The 20,830-nt window shown below is 35.3% G+C and overlaps 1 protein-coding gene and 1 long non-coding RNA gene across 3 annotated transcripts in view; one reads left to right on the top strand and one right to left on the bottom strand.

Annotated features, from left to right (window-relative positions):
• Positions 1-20,830, top strand: part of CNTN5 (contactin 5) — a 670,764-nt gene that overhangs the window by 41,353 nt on the left and 608,581 nt on the right. The window lies entirely within an intron of this gene.
• On the bottom strand, positions 2,998-18,955 carry LOC121063603. The gene is made up of 3 exons (XR_005816084.1): positions 18,809-18,955; positions 4,163-4,231; positions 2,998-4,053 (listed from the first exon to the last, which is right to left on the bottom strand). It is a non-coding gene; the product is annotated as an uncharacterized LOC121063603 (long non-coding RNA).

The following is a 20,830-nucleotide window of genomic DNA, read 5'->3' as shown; positions in this document are numbered from 1 at the left end:
TCCACAGTTTGAAGGAGGTTGCTAGATGGTGTTTATAGGAATAAAAATAGAAGAACTGTTAATGATAAGGACTACAGATGGATACTTTTTGGACAAAAAATATCTAAATCTTAGAAATATATCAAGTTTTGAATATAAATTGTACATCGGTGTAATTTGAAGTATAAAGAGGAAGTCTTACAAAAGCAGTTCCTTGGCTTAGCAGTCGAAATGCTAGTAACAATCTTACACAAGTGGCCAAAAGAGTAGAGACTGATTCTGTATTCCTGATGTCCAACTAAATACAGTAAAGCAAATAAAGGGAGATCGCTAGCAGATTAAATTTGTTCACTGGTTAAAATGATAGTATTGGTTCAGACTAGTTGTGATAAATATGATTATAAAAGAGGTGTTGCAGAAATCATAATGTGAGACTGGCTGGAACATGCATGTCAAAAAAAAACAGAAGATTGGGAGATATTCTCAGTACTGACCTGGGATTTGCAGAAGATTACTAAACAAGTATGGCCTATAGGGAGGGAGGACAGCAGAATCTCGCTGTGCTATAGTGCAAAGAGAAATGGTCGGGAAAACATCAAACAAGATCATGAAGGAGGTCACAAAGAGACAGGAAGAGCAAGTGATGGTAGTAAAGCTAGGGAAAGACAAGAGCATATACTCAGCAATGTCAAACAAGCACAGAGTTCAAAAATTAGTTTTATTGAACAATAAATTTTGTCAAGCAGACAATTTGAGTAGATCAGCTGAATGAGGTGTATGCAAGCAATGCTTTTATTTATCTAAATCCTCTGTGCATTAAGCACAAATTATTTTCCAAATCTTCCTCTTTTCTTGCCCAGAAAGCTCTTCACATAATTTTGGCTTGTTTAAAACTGTGGCTTCTGCATAAAGCTGTCAGGATCTGTGTAATATCCAAAATGGGTGAGCTTCCTACACACTTAGCCAGGGGGGGACTCTGAGCAGAAAATCAAGCCAAAATTGCAGGATGGTGGGGGCTGAAGTATTTACCGTGTGAGGAGGGGATTAGGTAGCTGAGATCCCCCATCTTCAGGGGGATGTAGCAGCAGCCCCTCAGTGCCTAAAGGGAGGTATTTGAGGAGGCAGAGCCAGGCTCTTCACTCTTGTGCAGGGTAGGAAGACAAGAGGCATTGGGCATAAATAGAAGTATTAGATTCATACTGACCCGATAAAGAGAACTTTTTCTCTTTAAAGGCAGCCAGCCAGTGGCACAGGTTGCCTGGAGAGGTTGTGCAGCCTCCATCCTTAGAGGTTTTTCAATAACAACAGGACCATAACTGGAGGAACCTGGTCAGATCTCCCTACAATGAGCAGGAATTTGGATTGGATCCTTTGAACCTCAATTATTTGATAATTTAAGAAAAAATAAAAATAAAAATAAAAAATAATAAAAAAAAACACTCAGCTCTCAATACACAAGTAGTTGCTTGGAAAAGTCCATTCTCTGTTTCAATATACACTGAATCATGCTTATTACTTGCTTATTATAATAGACAATTTCAAAATAATTTAAAATTCTACACTGAAATGAGAACAAAACCTAAATTCTTCTTTTTTTTTTTTTATGTGTATGTGTGTGAAATAGAGTACTTGTTTCCCACCCAGTCCCTAGATGTGTGTTTGTTAGCACTGCAAATGTGACTATTACAACTAGTAAATATGGATTCATTAAAAATGACTTAATGTCTTCTGAGGATCAGACATAAAAGTACTCTAAGACACATCAAAATTCATCTTATTTTTAATTTTCATAATTTGCAAAAAGAAACTGCATGTTTAAATTAACTTTCAGTGTTTTTAATACAAATACGTTTGTTCTTACAAATTGTACATGCTAGTTTAGTTGAAAGCATCAGACTGTGAAACAAAGAATGTGATAAAAAGCATCTTGATATAAATTAGAGAACATAGGTTTTGAAAAATAATTAAGTTTGGATAAAAGTTGTTAGAATTTTTTAAAATGTACTTTTTTTTTTTGGGGGGGGGAATCTCATTTTGATCCAAAAATATTGCTTTTCATACAAATGGTCTGATTTCAGTAGCAGGGATGTATAGTCAGTGAAGGCATATAAACTGCTCATTTCAGGCAAAAATGTTATCTTTTTAGCAAAAAGTTGAGAAAAATGTTTAAATCTTCAAAATTTAATTTCTGTAGTTGATTGAAATTTTACAGTTAGATAGTATTCTGTTGGACAATACAGTTTATAAGAAATGGAAAAAAATATTTAAATGAAACATTTATTTTTTGTGTAAATGTATCAATGAGAAAATTCAAAATGAAAAATGTTCATTTAATTCATTACAACATTTTTGTTCATTTTCAGTTGTGGTTTATTTGTACACATTTCATGTTATGCTGGCATAAAAAATGTGCTCAAAATATACTAAGTGGGTCTCTTATTAGTCACAAAATACATATTCAATAGTAAAAAGATGAATAAGTATGAACGATGAACAATTTAATACCTTAAAATCAAGTTGATTGACTTGACATATGTTCTTAAATGAAGATTAGCTTCACTAAAGTCTGTGAATTTGAACAAGTATAAATTGCCAGAGCAATTTTTCAAGACAGATTGGTGCCATTCCCTAAGCAAATGATTTTATAGATCAACTGGTGAACCCCAAATCCTATAAAGCAGATAGCTATGTTTTCCTTATCATTCTTTTGGTAGTACAAAGTTCTCTTAGGATATCTAATGTCTAACATCAGATGGGAAAAGACTAGAGGTACTTACCTCCTTGGAGCAAATTCTTAGGGAAATTTGAGTACAGGAAAAAACAAATACCTTTTCTGGATTATGGGGAGATGGTATCTATTTCACATAACACTCACCTGCATAATAGGCTCAAAATAGCCCTGTTCAACAGGTACCTGTGACATGGAAGGTAGAGATATTTACTCTTTATCAAAAGTTCTTCATGGATGATGAATCAACATCAAGTATTGAGGTTATGGCAGTTAAGATGTACAGATAATTTTGAAAATATAGCTACTTTTAATGCACAGAATGAAAGAGGGTTCATGGCACTGTTTGCAATGTGTTACTGGTGATATACAAAACATTTAAAGATGGTACATAGAAGCAGCATTTTAATTGCTCCAAACTCACAGTATATTTCTTAATCAGAAAATAGGAGTAGGACATATTCCATGTGTTGGAGTGGTGAGATTTACTCAGGTATGTCTGAGAATGAGACCAGCTAAAAGGATGATGGTGTGTGATAAGTAGGAGAAAAAAATGGATTATATCCTGCTGTGAGGTAGAAAATATTTATGGAGGATACAGGATCAGGGTTCTGATTTTGGGAGTCACAGGATGCGTGCGTGTGCTTGCGTCTGTAATTTTGTTCACCATTTGCCCAACCTAAATTCGTGAATGGGAGCAATAGAGCATGGAAATATTAATCCCAGTGCCTCAAGGGATGTTGATCCACTACTCTTGATTGAATAGAATCTGTAGGATACACACGTGATTATTCGTGCCTGTAATTCTGAAAGTTCAAATATGATAATATCATTGAATGATTGAGTAGTATGGCACAATCATTTAGGTTAGAAGTGACCTTTGGAAGTCATCTGGTCAAAACCCGACTCAAAACTCTGATGTGTCCCTAATATATTGTGAGAAAACTTGTTTCTCCTCATCTTTTATAGGGGCATTAAATACATTCTGTAAATGCACAGGTGCAAGCAGGGAAAGAGCATTCATCCTGTCACAAAACTCACAAGCCTACAGTTTCTGCCTTCCTGGAATTCTGCATCCTCCACTTATACAAGTGCGGTTTCTAGCTGCCCCTTTTTCCATACAATGTGGGGTCATGGGGGCCTGGAAGATGTGCCAGAAGACATCATTGAAACTAGCCATGGAAAGCTGTGCTGGTATGTCACTGTGAGTGTTGCACAAATTCTGGAAGTCCCAGGCAGCCTCAGGCAGTGCCCCTGAGCATTTAGTCCCTTCTTCTGCTCCAGCAGTTGGTCCAACCGTCACATCATTGTTCACTCGCTGCATTCTCTGGTTGCTGTTGCTCCATCTGTATAGGGCAATCCATCAAATGTATAAACTGCGGAAATGCCATCAGATAATATTACTGGTCAGAAGAAGAACATGTGTCCAATAAACCACAGAGATAAAGATCTGACCTACAGATCTAGGAGTTACTGCCATTGCCCCTGCAGACAGCGATAGAGCTTCTTCAGCTGCTGAGAATGCTGGGGGAAAAAAAAAAAAAAAAACACCTTAAATTGAAAATTTTAAAAGCTAACAGATCTCTAGAGACAATAGTTAAGTCTCTAAGTCTCTAAGGAGATCTCCTGATCTCCTAAATAAACCCAAGCTAACACCAGGAATACCAAAGTCCTATTTTCATTCATATATGTCTATGGATATGGATAAATGTATGTGTTTATAACTGTAGTTTGCACCAGAGGTCAAATGATTCGACTAACACAAATTTTCTTGCAAGAACTTAACTGCCTAAATCTCATATTGAGTATCTTTCCCTGAAGCTCTTTGGTAAAATATGAGCATGGCTCCAAGCCCATAAGCCCATTTCCAAGTATGAAAACACATTTTGTCCAAAATTCATCCAAAATTACAACAAGCAATAAATTATTTCTCCTTGTAATCTTCTTGGGAAAAAAAAAAAAAAAAAAAAGGACTATTTTGATGGATCCTGCAAACTGTAAATGTGAGCATACAAAAACCTCTGAACATGTATATTAAGATCAACATTTTTCTCCTTTCTTTGATAATGGGGTTCTCTCTTTTTTTTTTTTTTTTTTTTTTGAGTTTCTGCTTTTAAAAATCTAACATAAGGTGTTGGTTTTCTGTTTGATTTGTAACTCATTTTGAAGTTTCCAATTTCTCCTTGGGGTAATGTTTCTGTTTACTAAATGTAATGCTTAGTCTTCTCAAGAGAAATAGAATGTCTACCTCTTTTTTTTTTTTTAATTTCATCCACAACACTAAACTCTGACATACAGAAGTTGAATTTTGTTTTTTCACTTTTTTTTTTTTTTTTGTGTTCTCCAAGGATTTGTGATTATTTGCACACAAGTCAAGTAATTATTTTGTTAACTAGATCTTTAGCAATAGCAAGAGATCGACCTACATTTTTTCTTTTCTCTGATCTTAGAGGTGCTTATTTTTCTATTAGATTTTTCCAGACAGCAATGCAGTACTATGTACTATACACTATAGCACTCTGTTCCTACTGGCTGTTGTTGGCTTCCTATTTTTTCTAGATTTAAGTGGTGGTAGGAAATAATAATATTTCTGCAAGATATTTTTGGTTCTCTCTGCTGACTTTCATATAGAAGGTTATCCACTAACCTCAAAGGTAAAAAAAAAATCTTCTAATGACATGCTAACAACATTGTTTAGTGCAGCATAGAATGACCTTTAGGAAATTTCTCATGTGAATTTGACAGTGAATTTTATTATGTGCCTCTCAAAGGAGATCCTCACTATTGTTTCTTTTACTATGGCTTTAAGGAAGACAAAAGAATTTTTACTAAAAGAACAGAAAAGTGCAAGGGAGTAGGAAAGCTACTCTTCTAAATGACTAGGTCTGAAGAAGTGAACTACAGTACAGGACAGAAATAAAAGTTCTAGGAAGAACGTACATCTCTTAAAAAGCAAGACAAAAGTCTTCCATTTTTAAAAAGAATCCTTAAACCCCTGCAGTGATGGGAAAAATGTAAAAAGGGAAATACCATTTTTAATTTAAATTAAATGAATGCCATAGATCTGTTTAAATGTTTTTGAAAACAGACAAAACAGCATATTGACCGAAGATATCTGAACTGAATTTCACTAAGATATGAAGAAAACAAGTAGCTTTTAAGATGGGAGACCCAAACACTTAATATACCTAAGATTTATCATTCATCAAAGTTCTTTAAATTTTCCTGCTTTTTCCTCAGGCTCAGTATTGCAACATTCTATTAGTCAAGTAATAGTAGGATCTTGCTTTTCCACAGTTTATTGTTTAAAAACAAACCAACCAAAAAGTGTTTTAAATGTCTGACTACCAGAAATCCTACAATGTTAAAAACCTTGATGATACAAGTATTGAATATTTTCTCGATGAGGGGTTTGACAGATTCTGAATATTTTCCTGATTTCAGAGCTCTGACACATGATTGCAAACAGGGACTGCGCCACCTCACTTTGGATCTGGGCATATTTTGATTTCACCATCATGATAACGTCACTGTTATCCAGATGACAGATTGCTCCCATTCAGCCTTTGGGTTTTCTGAGGCAGGTTTCCTTTCTCAGATGATGAACTATATTATCTCTTTTTTTTTTTCTTTTTTTTTTTTCCTTTTTTTTTTTTTTTTTTTTCTCAACACTGCTCCCCAGCTGTTATCTCCACTCAACATGTGTGGCCACTGTTACATGATTTTGTTCATTACCATTTGAACAAATGGTCAGACAGCATACAACATTGTCAAAAACAAAGAAAAGCTTTTATTAACTTCACTTATATGTCTGCCCTTCTGCTTCGTTTTATTTTTCTTCTGGTCTTCTACTTCTGAAGATGGGGGGAAAAAACTAAAAGCAACCAAACAAAAACAAGTAAAGATAACAAATTTGTCTCATCTTTAATCTTTTGCTGGTGGTAACAAACCTATGGGGAGGGGGGGGGGGCGGTTATTCTATTTTCACAAGGACAAACGTGTCTGCAGCAAAGTGTAAGCCCCAGTAGAAGCTCTGAAATTCATATTTCCTCTCCTTTACTCCATCAGTTTCTCTCATACCTGGTTTGCTTCTGTACTGGGTCTGGCTGGGATGGAGTTAACTTTCCCTGCAGTGGTCCATATAGTGCTACACTTTGCATTTGTAGCTAGAACAGCATTGGTATCACGCCAGTGTTTTGTCTACTGCTAAGCAATAATGGCACAGAACCAAGACTCCCTCTATGCCGCCACCACCACCACCACCACCACCACCCCGCCCCTTCCACTCCAGGACCAGTAGGCTGGGGGTGGGCAAGAGATGGGGAGGGGATATCACCAGAGCAGCTGACCTAAACCGACCAAAGGCATATTCCATACCATGTGGTGTCACACTCATCAATAAAAGGTGGGAAAGGAGAAGGAGAGAGGGTGAGGGGGACGCTTTTTACAGACATCTGTCCTCCCAAACAACCACTACATGTATCGAGGCCCTGCTTCCCAGGATTTGGCCGAACATTGCTTGTTGATGGGAAGTAAAGACTTTTTTCCCCCTCTTTTCTTCCTTACAGCCTTTGCTTGTTTTTTCCCTCTTTTTCTTTTGCTTTTTCTTTTTTTTCCCTTTAATTAAATTATCCTTATCTCAACACGAGCCTTCTTGTTTCCAATCATACTTTCATCTCTCCCTATTCTTTTGAGGAAGAGGAGTGAGAGAGTGGTTGTGGTGGAATTTAGCTGCCCAAAAGCATAAAACCTCCACAGCATCTAATACTATTTCATCTCAGACACACATGAGTTGCTTTTTCTCTTTTACTGAGCTGAAGGAGAGCTTTGGACTTTAAGTCTCTTAGACCACATAGCACTGAACAACTCTTTTTGAAACTCTGAGTTTCAAACATGAAAAAATTAGCAATCTATTAAATGGTCATTAGAAATAAATCTTATTGAATTTTCAGCTTGGCATAGATCTTAACAGAGAGGAGAAGTGCATCACTTGGGTGAAGTCAGTTGTCCTACGGTGACACAAGCCAACTGAAGATGCTTACAGCAGCTTTTTTTGCTCATTACCCAGTGAGTGATCATTGTGAAGAGCCCAAATACTGAATCATTTATGTTTTTAATATGTCAGCTAAAATTATTTTTCTCTCAGGAAGAAACTAACTTGCTCATACACCAAATTTACCACCCTTTTATTGTTGTTGTTGTTTGTTAAGAGCCTTTCCCATGAAATTTGCCTATGACTAAGTAGCAACCAGAATGCACAGGATAATTGTTAAATTACTACTTTGCAATGTTGTAAATTCTAAAACAGATGCTGATAGTCTCAAATAAAATTTGAACAAACCCATGGAAACAATCCTTCCCTGGACTCATGAACTGCTAACACTTTGCATCTTGTTCCTTGATGCTGCTAGGTAAACAATTTCAAATACCTCCAAGTAAAGTAGAAATTGAACTGTCTGTCTGCTGTTAAAATACATAAATAAATACGTATAAATCCTTTGGACTCATCACTGTCAGTGCTGAAGCTTGTAAAATAAATAAATAAATAAAATAAAGCATAGTTTTGGCACTTACTCATTACTGTCTGATCCTTTATCAAGAAAGTGAGCACTCTTTCTTAAAAAAAAACAAAACATAAACCAGGAGGGAGGGGTATGTTACCACTTCTGATTCATTCCTTTTCTGCAGCAATAACACAGAGACAATATTGGCTAAGTTTGCCTTTTAAGGCTTTCTCTGTTAAATAATCCTGCCATGGGCCTGAAGTAGCCCTTTCAATATTGTTATTGTATTTTAGGAAGAAAACGACCTTATTTTTAGTGTTGCAAATTAGCTAGCTTTATTGGTCATCTCATATAAGAAAAATATTTAGGGTTTTGCAAACTGTAGCATAATAGTAGTTGTATTCTTATGCTGAATTAAAAGTCTTTATCGCACATTATTGCAATCAAGCTTCAGTCAAGCCACATATAGGGGATGATGAAGGTTCTCCCATCCCTTTTCAGTGCTTAACTGCTAATTTGAAATTTCTAATTGCATTCTTATGATCGTGTTTCCTGTTAGACTGACAGCTACATAACATGTAGGAGGAAAGCTAGATGGGAAGGCTAATTATGAACTAAGACAGTCAGGAGGGAGAGAGAGGAGGATTATTTTATTTTTTAATCAATATTATATTTTCTCTTGCACCACCCCCAGTAGATTTTGTCTTAATGAGATTCAGTCCTAATCAATGCACATCCAGCCAAATTAAAGGTCATATCTAGCCTGTCTAGGGTAAGTAAATCATGGGAAAGTGTTTGAGATGCCTTTTCTTCCTTCGCTCTTCTTCCACAGAGGACAGAAAGAACATGCATTTCTTTAATAGAAGAGAAGAGGGCTTGCTTTTTTCGTAATTTCTGACGATAGTCAGCACTCAAAGTGGTGGGAAGAAGTCCCTCCACGTTCGCTATGCTTCTGATTTTACTATGGTTTGCCAACTACCACTTTATTCTCTTTTAGGGAACTATTCCATGTGTTTCTGCTCTTTGCATTCATTTTCCAGCACAATTCAATGTTACTCACACACCCTCATATTTTCATATATTTTTGCATAACCTCCAATCATTCCCCAGGGTATGCAACCTATCTTTAGTGTCATGCTGTCTACAGAAGCAGTGTTTTTATGGGTTACAACTCAACTATTGCTGTTTCTCAAACACTTTGAAAGCATACACATACAAAAAAGTTACATTTAAAGGCCCCAAGAATACCATACGTAAGAGCAGAGTTTACCCAGGTCAAGTTCTATGCTGTAGAGAGACCATCTGTTCTAGTGATATAATCCTTAAAAAACAATACACATATTCCATGCAAACTGGACTACCCTGAGAGAGAATGTAATGCTATGTTACTTTAGCATCTCAATTAACTTTGGTATAGTAATATTTAAAAGCTAGATAGAAAGTCAGTTAGTAGTACATAGTATATTTCTGGATTCAAAATCACTTGCTTTGACTGATTTCTTGTTCTGATTCATCATTTTACTGGTTGTATAAGGTTCATCATACCAGGAACCATTGGTTCATCTGCACCATTGGTCCTGATGATTATAATGAGGCTAGAACCTCATGGTGAAGACATGGATTCACAAGCCAGATGAGAAAGGAGTTTAAGAGCTCTCACAGGCTAGGAACTAGTATAAAGAATGTGATCAGAAGCAAGGTTAGCAGTTATTTTTCTGAGCCTCAGGAGAGATTTATAGCAGAAAACAAATGATAACAGGGACAAGAAGGCAGAGGCAGAACAGCAAGTTCTAGAAGTCACAACTAAGCAGGCAAGAGAAAGAACAAGGGAAAAAGCTACAGTGGCCAACTAGCCAAGAGCAATTCATGCAAGGAATTCCTACACACTACTACAGAACACTTAATCAGTCGCTCTTATCCATATTCTACCATTTCTGCTGACTCTATCAGTATCTTAGTGCCTCAGGTTGGCAGGAGTTTGATCAAGAACACATTAACCCATTACAGAGCCCTGATACTCAACCTGTAGCTAAAGAGAGACTTTTAATTACAGACAACTGTTATATACATTCAATAATCTTTTCCAGTTCCTTCTTAAATCAGTGGTAATCAGCTGATACCAATAAGGGTAAGTTACAACACGACAAGATTAACTCAAAACAATATAAATCAGTTTGTGGATTTTGGTCGCACAGAAAGTGGTTATTTATGAGCTGCAGTCAAATTTTCCCCTTCAGAATATTAAATGAAATGTAGATAATGAAAAAGAATTCTACTTCTATCTTTAAAAATAAGGATAGTGGGAATATGTTTTTGTTTGTTTGTTTTTGTGTGTTTTTGTTTTTGAAATTTTACTAACAACATAGCTAGTACTTCTGAAAAGAGTGTGTTGGACTCGTTCTCTAAAACTTTGCTTAAAGATCAAGTTCAGGATTTCCTTGCTCAGGAGATCCTGGAAATGTCATAGCATATTAGCTGTGTATAATGCACGTAGTTCCAAGCATGGGCTTTTATTTTTGTCTCCTGCATTTAACACCTTCATTTATTCACACTTCATGGCCTCATTGCCACCTTCTCATCTCCTAAGCACAGTCAGCATTGCAGTTTCAGTGGGACTTCAGGGATCAAGTAGCCACAGAAATGAAAGGATGCTACTCCCCGAATGGTTTCACTTGATTCTCAGCTGTCCCTGGTTTCACTGGCCAGATAGCCAACTGCCCAGATAGAAGTGAATTTAATGGGGTCTAAAAGGAGAAAGCAACCATCGTTATGTCAGAGTTCTACTTAGAAACCACAGCTACAATGATAAGGGAGCATAACTCCAAACTGGGCAGTTACAGATCTCTTCTTTTGAGCAGATGGGCTGCAAAACAGCAAACTTTGCATGGACCAGCTGCAGGCTTTCAAAATGAATACAAGCTGCTGATAGTAGTCTAGACAGGCACAACAGCTAGAAAACACATTTCCATAATATAATAGCCTGTTGAAGAAATGAAGCTTGCTCTTTGGCATTCCTACTAAAATTTACGTTCATATTAATAGACCTATATTGTTGCATATACTCCTCCACCAGCCCATGCTAGTTAATGCAATATATATGCAAAATGTTACCAAGGTAACTAGTTAGGAATCAAATATCACCAACAGATTTTTGGATTTTTGCTTGTTTGTTTACACAAAGGAAGCTGCAGTTTTCTTAAAATCAAATTGTTAATGAGGAAATAAGTCTGAGAAAAATCTAAATGTCATATGCTGATCAGCTGAAACCAAGATTATTTTATTTTTTTGAACAGGTGCAGAGTATTTAGTTTTGAAACATCAAAAATTTTAAAACTGAATTTTCTTATCAGTGCTCTACCTTTGAAAACTGTAAGGTATTTCCAGTTATGGGGTATTTTCAGTATTTTTTTTGCCAGCAGAAATTGTCTATGTCTCAGCAACATGCTGTAGATCTCCCTCTGATAGAAATACAAACTCAATATGATTTCATCAGAAACACAACTGTAGATGTATTAAAGAATGTGGAAAGTAGGGATATCAGAAACATCAACTGAGACATTTCTATTAGCAATGTGACGCTTGAAATGTTTAGTATTAGAGCTGATTTTAATAGAAATCTAGCAGGACAGTTTATTAAATTAAAATTAAACATTTTGATTTGAAGAAGTCTGAAATAATTAAAGACACCTTAATGAAATGCTTTGGAAATAAATCTATTTAGAATTATTATTTTGGGAAAAAATTATGAAAATTTTAGCTTTTTATAAAGAGTTAGGATGAAAACTGACCCTTAAGCTTTGGAATCTCTGTATTTCACTGTATTCTTGCTATATCCATCTGATTTAGCAGATTTTTTTCAACATCCTTGCAAGTCTCTCATCATATATAGCTTAAAACTAGAGGGAGAACTTACAAGAAGTTTGTACCTCTCTTACAACAGATTTTTAATTCAGAGGAAAAATCAAGAGATAACTCCAGTCCTGTATATTCTCCAGATCTTCCAGTGCAGAAAAGAGATGTCACGGTTGAAAGAAAAGATATCGTAGTTTAATCGCTGTGTAGAAACATAGTTCCACATAATGCAATTGTGTTTGGTGGATGATTTTTCATCAAATATCACAAAGGGCACATCTGTGCAAAGTTAGAAAACTTCATTGCTGTTATTTAATTATTAAGTTTTGTTTTTAATTAAGTCAATTAGAAGATATTTTTTTTTTCTCCTCTACATGTATTCAGGTAGTATCTTAATTCCTGGTTTGTATTTATTTGGTTACATTTCAGTTAATTAAGTTAATTACATAAATAATACAGAATATATTAATCATAAATTCAATGTACTCCATGCCTCTTCCGTGTAGGAACTTCTCTTACAGCTGCTCCTGCCTTTGACTTTGTGCTGTGTGCTGGCTGTGCATTATGGCTCCAAGTCAAACAGAGATCTTGATGTGTATGGAATGAGGTCAGGCAGTTCAGGTGGCACTTCACACTACCTCACCTGTGTGCTTTTAAATTCTCCACCCTGTTCCATCTTCAAGAGAGATCCAAGACCAAAGTGATCTAAACCAAAATGCATATGCATTGTCTAGCTTTGTTTTAAGCTAACATGGCATCTATGTGTACTAAACATGGAACTCTTTAGCATTTGATCTCTAGCTGAAGACTATGAAATAAATGAAAGAATCCAAGGCTTTAAATAAAAATCCTAGCTCCTGTTTCCAAACTTTAGAGAATTATTCATTCATTTTAAGAGATAAGAGTTGAAAAGACCTATGTATATATCTGTTGATAATATAATGCAACAGTGAATGATTTAATTTAGCTTTTTGGCACAGGTTTCAAACAGGTTTCAGCCAGTGTTTTAGGTTAGTCTTTGTTAAATAACACATTATGTAATTTTGTGCATTAAATCTGAAAATTATAAGCATAAATAATGCCTAAGTAGATTCACTAGAGTCTAGACTTCCTTCAGGTCTTATGGTACAGAGACTTAGGATATTTGTAAAACGGATTATACAAATAACTAAACTTTCTCTACAGATGTATTAATCTTTTCAAACTAGAAGAGAAAAAAGACTAGTGAGAAAAATATAGTTGCAAAAACTGTTTTAATAATTCCAGATGAGATTATTATTATTGGGCAATTGAAAAGACTGCAATTTTGTAAAAAGAAGATAAAGTGACGAAAATGTTCTCAAACATAAAAAAAAAAAAAAAAAAAAAGATAAATATATAAATGGAAAGCTCATTTTAAAGTTTTTCAGTCCTTTGTTCTCCTTTATTCAGTAAAATATTGCTCTAAATATCCTTTTTAGGATTTTCTTCCTGATTGTCTTCTCTTTTTATTTTATCATAGAATATTAAACAGGTAAATGACTTACACCATGGTCAATATGAGAAAAGCGAAGAATAAAAAAAAAAAAAAAAAAAAAAAAGGAAGAAAGTCTCTTTATTAATATAAAAAGAGAAAAGCTTTAGTCTCTTTGGAAGGAAATTATCTGCTGCAAAGAGAATCACAAAACCAGCTTTACATGTGTGTAACATGTTAGTGTTCTATTAACATAAATTAAGATTGCTTGAACCTTCTTTTTTCTTCTTCTTCCTTGTAGATCTTCTATTCAATCCAGTTTAAAAATGATTTTCTGTGTATAAATACATCTAAGAACTCTGTGTCATTAAACATGCTCTTGCGTGTCAATCACAGTGAAAGAAAGAAAGGGAATATTGTTCATTTAAATTTTTAAGAATGAACATGACTAATGCAATGAAAAAATTTTAGATGGAAATCATCACATGGCTCTTCCCTCTCTTTTTTTCTATACTGCTTTTGTATACTTAAAAGGAGAAAACTGACATGAAGGGGAAATTTCTTATTTCTTTGGAAGCTTATTGAAGCCAATGGAGAGACTCCACTGGGAGTCAATAAATCAGCTGCTTACATGTAATGAGAGTAATGTCTTGGCTCACTGGAGTTTGCATCAATGTACTTCTGAGGAAGCAAAAAAAAAAAAAAAAAAAAAAAAGTTGTAAAAGAAAAGAGAATGAAAAGCTGAACAGTGAATTTCCCACCCCCTACATGGGGCTTTCAAAATATGACTTACTTTAACTATCATTCTCTCAGTTGGATATTCTATGATACTGTACTCCTTTTCCCATTTTAGATGAAACAATTTTTAGTGATAGAAGAGAGACAGCAGGATTCAGGGGAAATATGACTTTTTCCTATTCTGGTATGAGCTTCTATGCTAACACAGGAATAACCACAGCTGGCTCTCCAGGAAGGGCCTAAATGCCTTTGTTTCAAGGCATTCTGTCTTTAAGTATCCCATACATGCCTTACTATTATCAAAGCATGGAAAAATGCCTGGCGGTTATGTGACAAACACAGTTAACCTGCCTGAAGTGAATTACTCCTAAAACTCAGCATCATAATAAATGCTTTTTCAGTTGCTTTGTTTCCTAACAGATGTTGTTGTTTGAATTGTGTATTTGACTCTAGTTACTTTAATTAGGCATAACCCTCCATCTGAGTCCCCCAGGTCAGTGTTTTATAACTAACATTTTTTCTGTCATATTGTTGGTTTTCAGCCACTGATGTACCTCCATCAGTTTATTCACATGCAATGCTCATTTGCCATAAGCCAGCAATTCAGTTTCATTAACAGACCTTACCCCGACAAACTAACAGCTGTGCGACTCCTAGTCTTCAAAGCACCTGTGACTGGGTTTCTACATGCCTGGAAATGATTGTACATGTTTTTCCGTTTCAGCACTATAAATATAGATCTAGCTGTCTGTGAGAGCAGTAGCACTGGCACATGCATGAATGCACTTGTTCATAGAACAAATATGCCATTCTAGGAATTTTTGTTTTCCTTGGAAATATGGTTAAGCTGCCATATGTAACTACATATCTTTTCTTTCCACTCTGGAAGAATGCCTGAAAAATTACAGATGAACATTTATTCATCAGCTTTCATACCCCATAAACATAAAATACTTGATGCACACTGTTTCCTAATTGATTACACGTGAGATCATTATAGAAGTATTTGTGACAGAACGATAGTAGAGTAAATCAGATATGAATCAAGCTGTTGTGAGAATAGAAAGAGGTATCTCAGCATTCTGGTCTTTTTGGGGTAGGCTAAGGACTAGGTGACTACCTGAAGAGGCAGAGACGATATGTAGAATAAAATTTTAAAAATAATAATAAAATAGAAAAAAATGGAAAGTGAGGAAAAGGAGGGAGTAAAGGGAGTTCAGGTAGTCAAGAATATTAATGTTAAAAAGATTTTTGTATAAGGGTCTCAGAAATATGAAAGAGAAGAGAAATAAGAGAAGAGTTTCTGAAAGTTATATAAGAAAGTTAGGATTTGGTATTTTTGCCTGAATTGCATTTAACAGATAAAGAAAGCCTTTAGATGTGACAATATAAGGGACTTAAAATCCTTTTGTTTCTGAGGTAGCAAATGACATTTATAGGTTTACTGTGACAATAAAAATAGGCTTGCACCCGAAGAGGACTTGGAGAGCTCAATAACTACTGAACTAAAGCTATTCTGGAGCCAGTGGTACTAGTTTGTGATATATCTTAGTTAATAATTTTGTAATCCTGATGACAGATGTTTAGTGCAGGAAAGAAAAGTCAATATCCTTCACTACCACTGATGTGAGTCATACTCTTTATTGGAGGAGTCAGTGCTGTGTGGGAGTGGTATCTAAATGAATGTTTATATGCGGAAAAACAATTTAGTTCTTCAAACCTGAAATATGTGTTCTTTCAGAAGCCAGTTAGAGGTGGTATTTTAAAGTATTTTTGTTTTCTATACAAAGCTTCCACAAAATGACATTTGTGTGTCAGAGATCATGAAGTGTTACCATTTCATTGCAAGCCCTTTTATTTTTTTAACCATAAAAGCAAAGGCCTTTTAGATCAAAGCTTTTAAGAGAAGCTGTGACAGATAGCATAGAGCAATATTTCTACCTAATGGTCTATATTTAAGGACATTCACTGTACAACTTCCTAGAAAGCTGAGATTTCTATAGAAAAAAAAAAAAAAGATTAACTTTATCATGATTAGACTAGCTTCTGTTATAAAGTTGATGCAAAATATGTAAAAAAAAATGAAGTACGCTGACAAAATTGTCAAGCTCCTCATTACTTATTTATCCTCCAAAAAAATCTAAATCCTTTATATCAAGCTGTCTGCTATGTCTAGGCACAACTGTAATACTTTTCTCTCTCTTTTTTTTTTTTTTGTAAAACTTTTGGAAAGAGTAAATTGAGGATCACTACATGTTACATAAAATGCTGTTAATTTTACTTTTGTTCACACAATGGGTTTCTGTTGTTTTGTATAATAGTTTTATCATGTAAAAGAAAAACTCAGAAACATTTATCTATGTACTGGAGGGGTTGTAATGATTTTAGTCTGAAGAAACTTAGGTTCAAATTTCACTTGCAGATTGCAGGACAATGTCCTATTTATTTATTTATTTATTTATTTATTTATTTATCCTGGGAAGATAATCAGTACTGTAACTTTGAGGTTGTGCAAGGACTTTTTGTTTTACAAGTCAAATGAGAGCTGAAGTTCTTGAGGCAAATATACTTCTTGTACACAAAGTATCGAATGACTGAAACGAGACCCTTGAAAGAAAGGATTGGGTACTGATCTATTCTAGAACTGGTCAATATATGGAACAAATTATACATGAAGTCTAGTCAGACTCTTTGCACCATTCTACAACTATCTCAAAGGAGGTTGTAGTGGTGTAGGGATCAGTCTCTTCTCTCCAGCAACAAGTGGTAAGACAAGAGGAAATGGCCTCAAGTTGAGCAATGGGAGGGAGGGGAGGTGTAGACTGGATATTAGGAAACATTTCTTCACTTAGAAGGTTGTGAGGCACTGGAACAGGCTGCCCAAGAAAGCTGTTGAGTCACCATCCGTAGAGGTATTCAAAGGATATGTAGATATGGTGCTTAGGGACATGGTTTACTGGTAGACTTGGCAGTGATACATTAACAGTTGGACTTGATAATTTTAGAGGTCTTATCCAACCTAAATAATTTGATGATTCTATAAAAGATTACCCCTCCATTGGGAAGCCAACCTCCAGCATATGATGGGGGGGGGGGGGGGGGGGGGGGGGGAGAGGGATAAAGAGAGGGAGGGAATAGTGTTTTGTTCAGCTTAGAGAAGGCTATGAGAAGGTGATGTTGTTTCTGTCTTCAGTCTCCTAATGGGTAGTGGTAGATGTGACAGAGTCAGACAAACCAAGGATCCTCAGCCTCTCCTCATAGGACAGCTGCACCAGCATCATACTACAACTCCACTTCCACAACAGCGCACAGTCTGTGTAAGCAGCAGTTGTGCTGTTTCCAGAAGTCACTAATGATTATTTCTCCTGTTTGCATGGACTATCCCTCTTCTCTTGTTCACTGAATTCATACCCATACAGCCCCTCTCCTCTTTCTCTGCCAAGTTATTGTTTTCTAAAAAAGTATCTTTTTCTGTTTAAGTTATTAAGTATATTGACGGTCTAACAACATCAACTTTATCCCACATACTGCATTGGCAATGAAGAACTCTGTCTGGCAAGCATCAAAATAAAAACTTTTGTTTCTTTTACTTTTCAGCATGGGCTTGTCTCAGGAGGTCTGATTGCTTAGGGCTAGCAAAAGGTAGAAAATGCATATGTATAAAATGGTAATTTTCTGAGACAGCACTAACCTTTTTGGGTGTTGAATTCTCCAGGAAGAAAAAAGAACAAATCTTCTGAAAAAATCCTACTTTATAAGATCTATAAGGTATATGATTTTTAGGCAGAAACTATTCTCTGACTTCCAGAGAGACTGTAGCCAAAAAAATGTGAAGGCATCTTGTATTCTGGAAAGTTTCACATCAAGTTGAAATTTGGCATTAGATACTAAAATTTTGCAGTATAACTATAACTATCTATCAAGCCTTTTTATTTATTTATTTATTTATTTTTATTCTCCTACTGCATTAGTTAATTAATAGAAGTGCACAAGAGCTCTGTCTTGGCATTTTAGAGTTCACCACAGAGTTAGTCTTAATTGTTCATGAGATTTATTCTGCTCTTGCAAACCTGATTCTCCCTGGCATCATTTGGAGTTAGTGCAAAGAAAAGTGCCTATTCTGACATACTCCAAAGGAACCTCTCTCCCCTCTGATTACTGTAGGAGCTTGAGGAGATTATCCAGTGTAGGCTTAACTTAGTCTTTACAAACATTCACCTCCATTTATATTCACAAATTAAATTATTCACAGACATCCCTTTAAAAATAGAAGCCAACACATTTTATAACCTCCTGTGACACCGAATTACACAGACTCTGCTAAGCATAAGGAATTGGTCCACACATGGTTAGCACATAATTTGCTTATGCATGAACTTGAGGTTCTTTGCAAATAGTGGGCATGGTATGAACTGGATTAAAGAAATGTTTTGTTAAATGTCCGTCAAGTTGCATCAGGCTCTTGGCTGGGACTGTGAAGGCCAAATTCAATTCTCTCCTCCAGGCTTCCTGTGAAAGAATGGTGAGACCCAGAAATTAAAATTATGTACTTACCTATCTTTCAGGTCTTGTAGTACTGAAGTACTTAGGCTCCTGAGGCTTATTTTCTTTCATGACTCAGATACTTAGAAGCTTATTTTTCATTAAATCAATTTATAATGCAGTTTGGAACACTCTAAAATTTTGGAGGTAAAGATATTTTTTCTCCAAAATCACAACAGCAAAACTATTTGATAAAACCCTGAGAAGCTTACCCCTGGTAGTCCACTTAGTCATAGTATCAGGAATTTCCCATTTCTGCTGACTAATGATGACTTACACTGCTAAGGATCACATCTTGAATTAGGACAAACATTTTAAGAAAATATAAAACTCTCAGAGTTTACCAGCAAGAAACATTCAGTTGTTCAGTTCAGTATACAAACATTAGCAGTCTTAAAATCTGCTTATGGTTCCTAAGGGGAGCCCTGTTTGCAGGGTTAGGTTTGTCTCTCACCTACTGAGATAAAACTAACCTTTTCTGTGAAGTTAATATAGTGTGATTAATAAAACAAGAGAGAAAACAAATACAAGGAAAGGCAGGGAGAATCATAGGCAATAAACAAGTAAAACAAGTGTTAGAGTAGAAAACAATAGAAGAGCTGGAGAAGAAGAAACGCCCAGATTTGGAAGAAAGGTATCTTTCTCAATTTCCTTGGCCACTGCATTTTCCTATCAAAATATTCAACCCACAGTGCACAACTAAATTTTTCATGAATTTGTAACTATTTTATGCTGAGAGAATGCAGGGAGAAATTCAAACATTGCATAATGGCAAATCAGATAAAAACAACCACCTTCCAGTGAGGTTTCTCCTTACTGTTAGAACTGTTGTATATTTGTAACTGCTGGCAATAAAATGTCAGGAATGAGAGAGAAACTTGAAAGATCCTTGATTCAACAGAGAAAAAAAAAAAAAAGATGGGTTTAAAAAAAAAAAAAGACACTGTTCCACAGTGTTATAGAGCCTAATTACTAACAAACCAGACCTTGACTGAAAGCTGAGACTTTCATCTCCTGTTTTCAGAAGGCATGAGACTGCATTTGTTGTAAGAGATAATGAGTTTGACACAGAAAGCTCAGCCTGGCTACCTTTGAGCTTGGCAGCATATGGTCTAAAACTCCACTACTGATGTGAAAGCTTGAACTTCCTATTTTACAAAAGTCTATGTTCCACCATTGGAAGAGGCTTACTTATCCAGCCATCCATGAACACTACTTAATACTGCTCTACGTTTCATGTCAATAACAAAGAGAGGCAAATTCAGTATTCAAAACTGAATTTTGAATGAGAGACAACTACTAGTATATTGCCTGTGCAGGAGAGATATAAGCATTCAAGTATATATAGTGTTTCAACATCACAAATCACTCTTTATTTGCTAGTCTTCCTTACATATCAATTTAAGTGTACTTCCTAACATGCTTACTTAAATAACAAAGATAAATATCATGAATAATGGACTCAAAAAATCAACAAGTTCTGAATCTTATTAATTCCAGAAGCGTACTTGCTATTGAAGTCAAACATAAAAGCTAGAATTATAAAATCAAATATTTGTTGTTGTTTTTGTTATTTCAAGTTAGTATTTCAATTATTTTTAACCTCACATTTCATGAGAAAAGCCATGAATTCATTCTATGCCGTGATTTGGGTATTAAATAATTTTCTAGAGTAACATGCTGAGTCAAATGGCAAATGGAAGCATACCAAAAAAAAAAAAAAAGAATTAAAATTTGGCATGTTTTATTTTATAATCTCTTTCAGTCCTTTGGAACCTGCACAGGGACTTTCTGTGAGCTATGCTGTAATATCCATAAGAGTCTCCTGGGTTTCCAACATATGGTGCCAATGTGACTCTGTCAAGTCAGTTTCACCAAATCAAAATTTTTAAGATTGCCTCATTATCTAGCTAGAAATGATTTAATAGTAATTGATTTCTGTCATAGCAGAATAATTAACCTTATCACTCACCATATGTAGTTATTTATTAAGAATATCTCACACCAGTTGCCAGAAATTACTAAGTGAAACCT

Source organism: Cygnus olor, chromosome 1 (genome assembly GCF_009769625.2).
Source record: "Cygnus olor isolate bCygOlo1 chromosome 1, bCygOlo1.pri.v2, whole genome shotgun sequence".
In the NCBI taxonomy this organism is placed as follows: Eukaryota; Metazoa; Chordata; class Aves; order Anseriformes; family Anatidae; genus Cygnus; species Cygnus olor.
The sequence above is the reverse complement of the archived record's forward strand: the minus strand, read 5'-3'. Positions and strand labels throughout refer to the sequence as shown.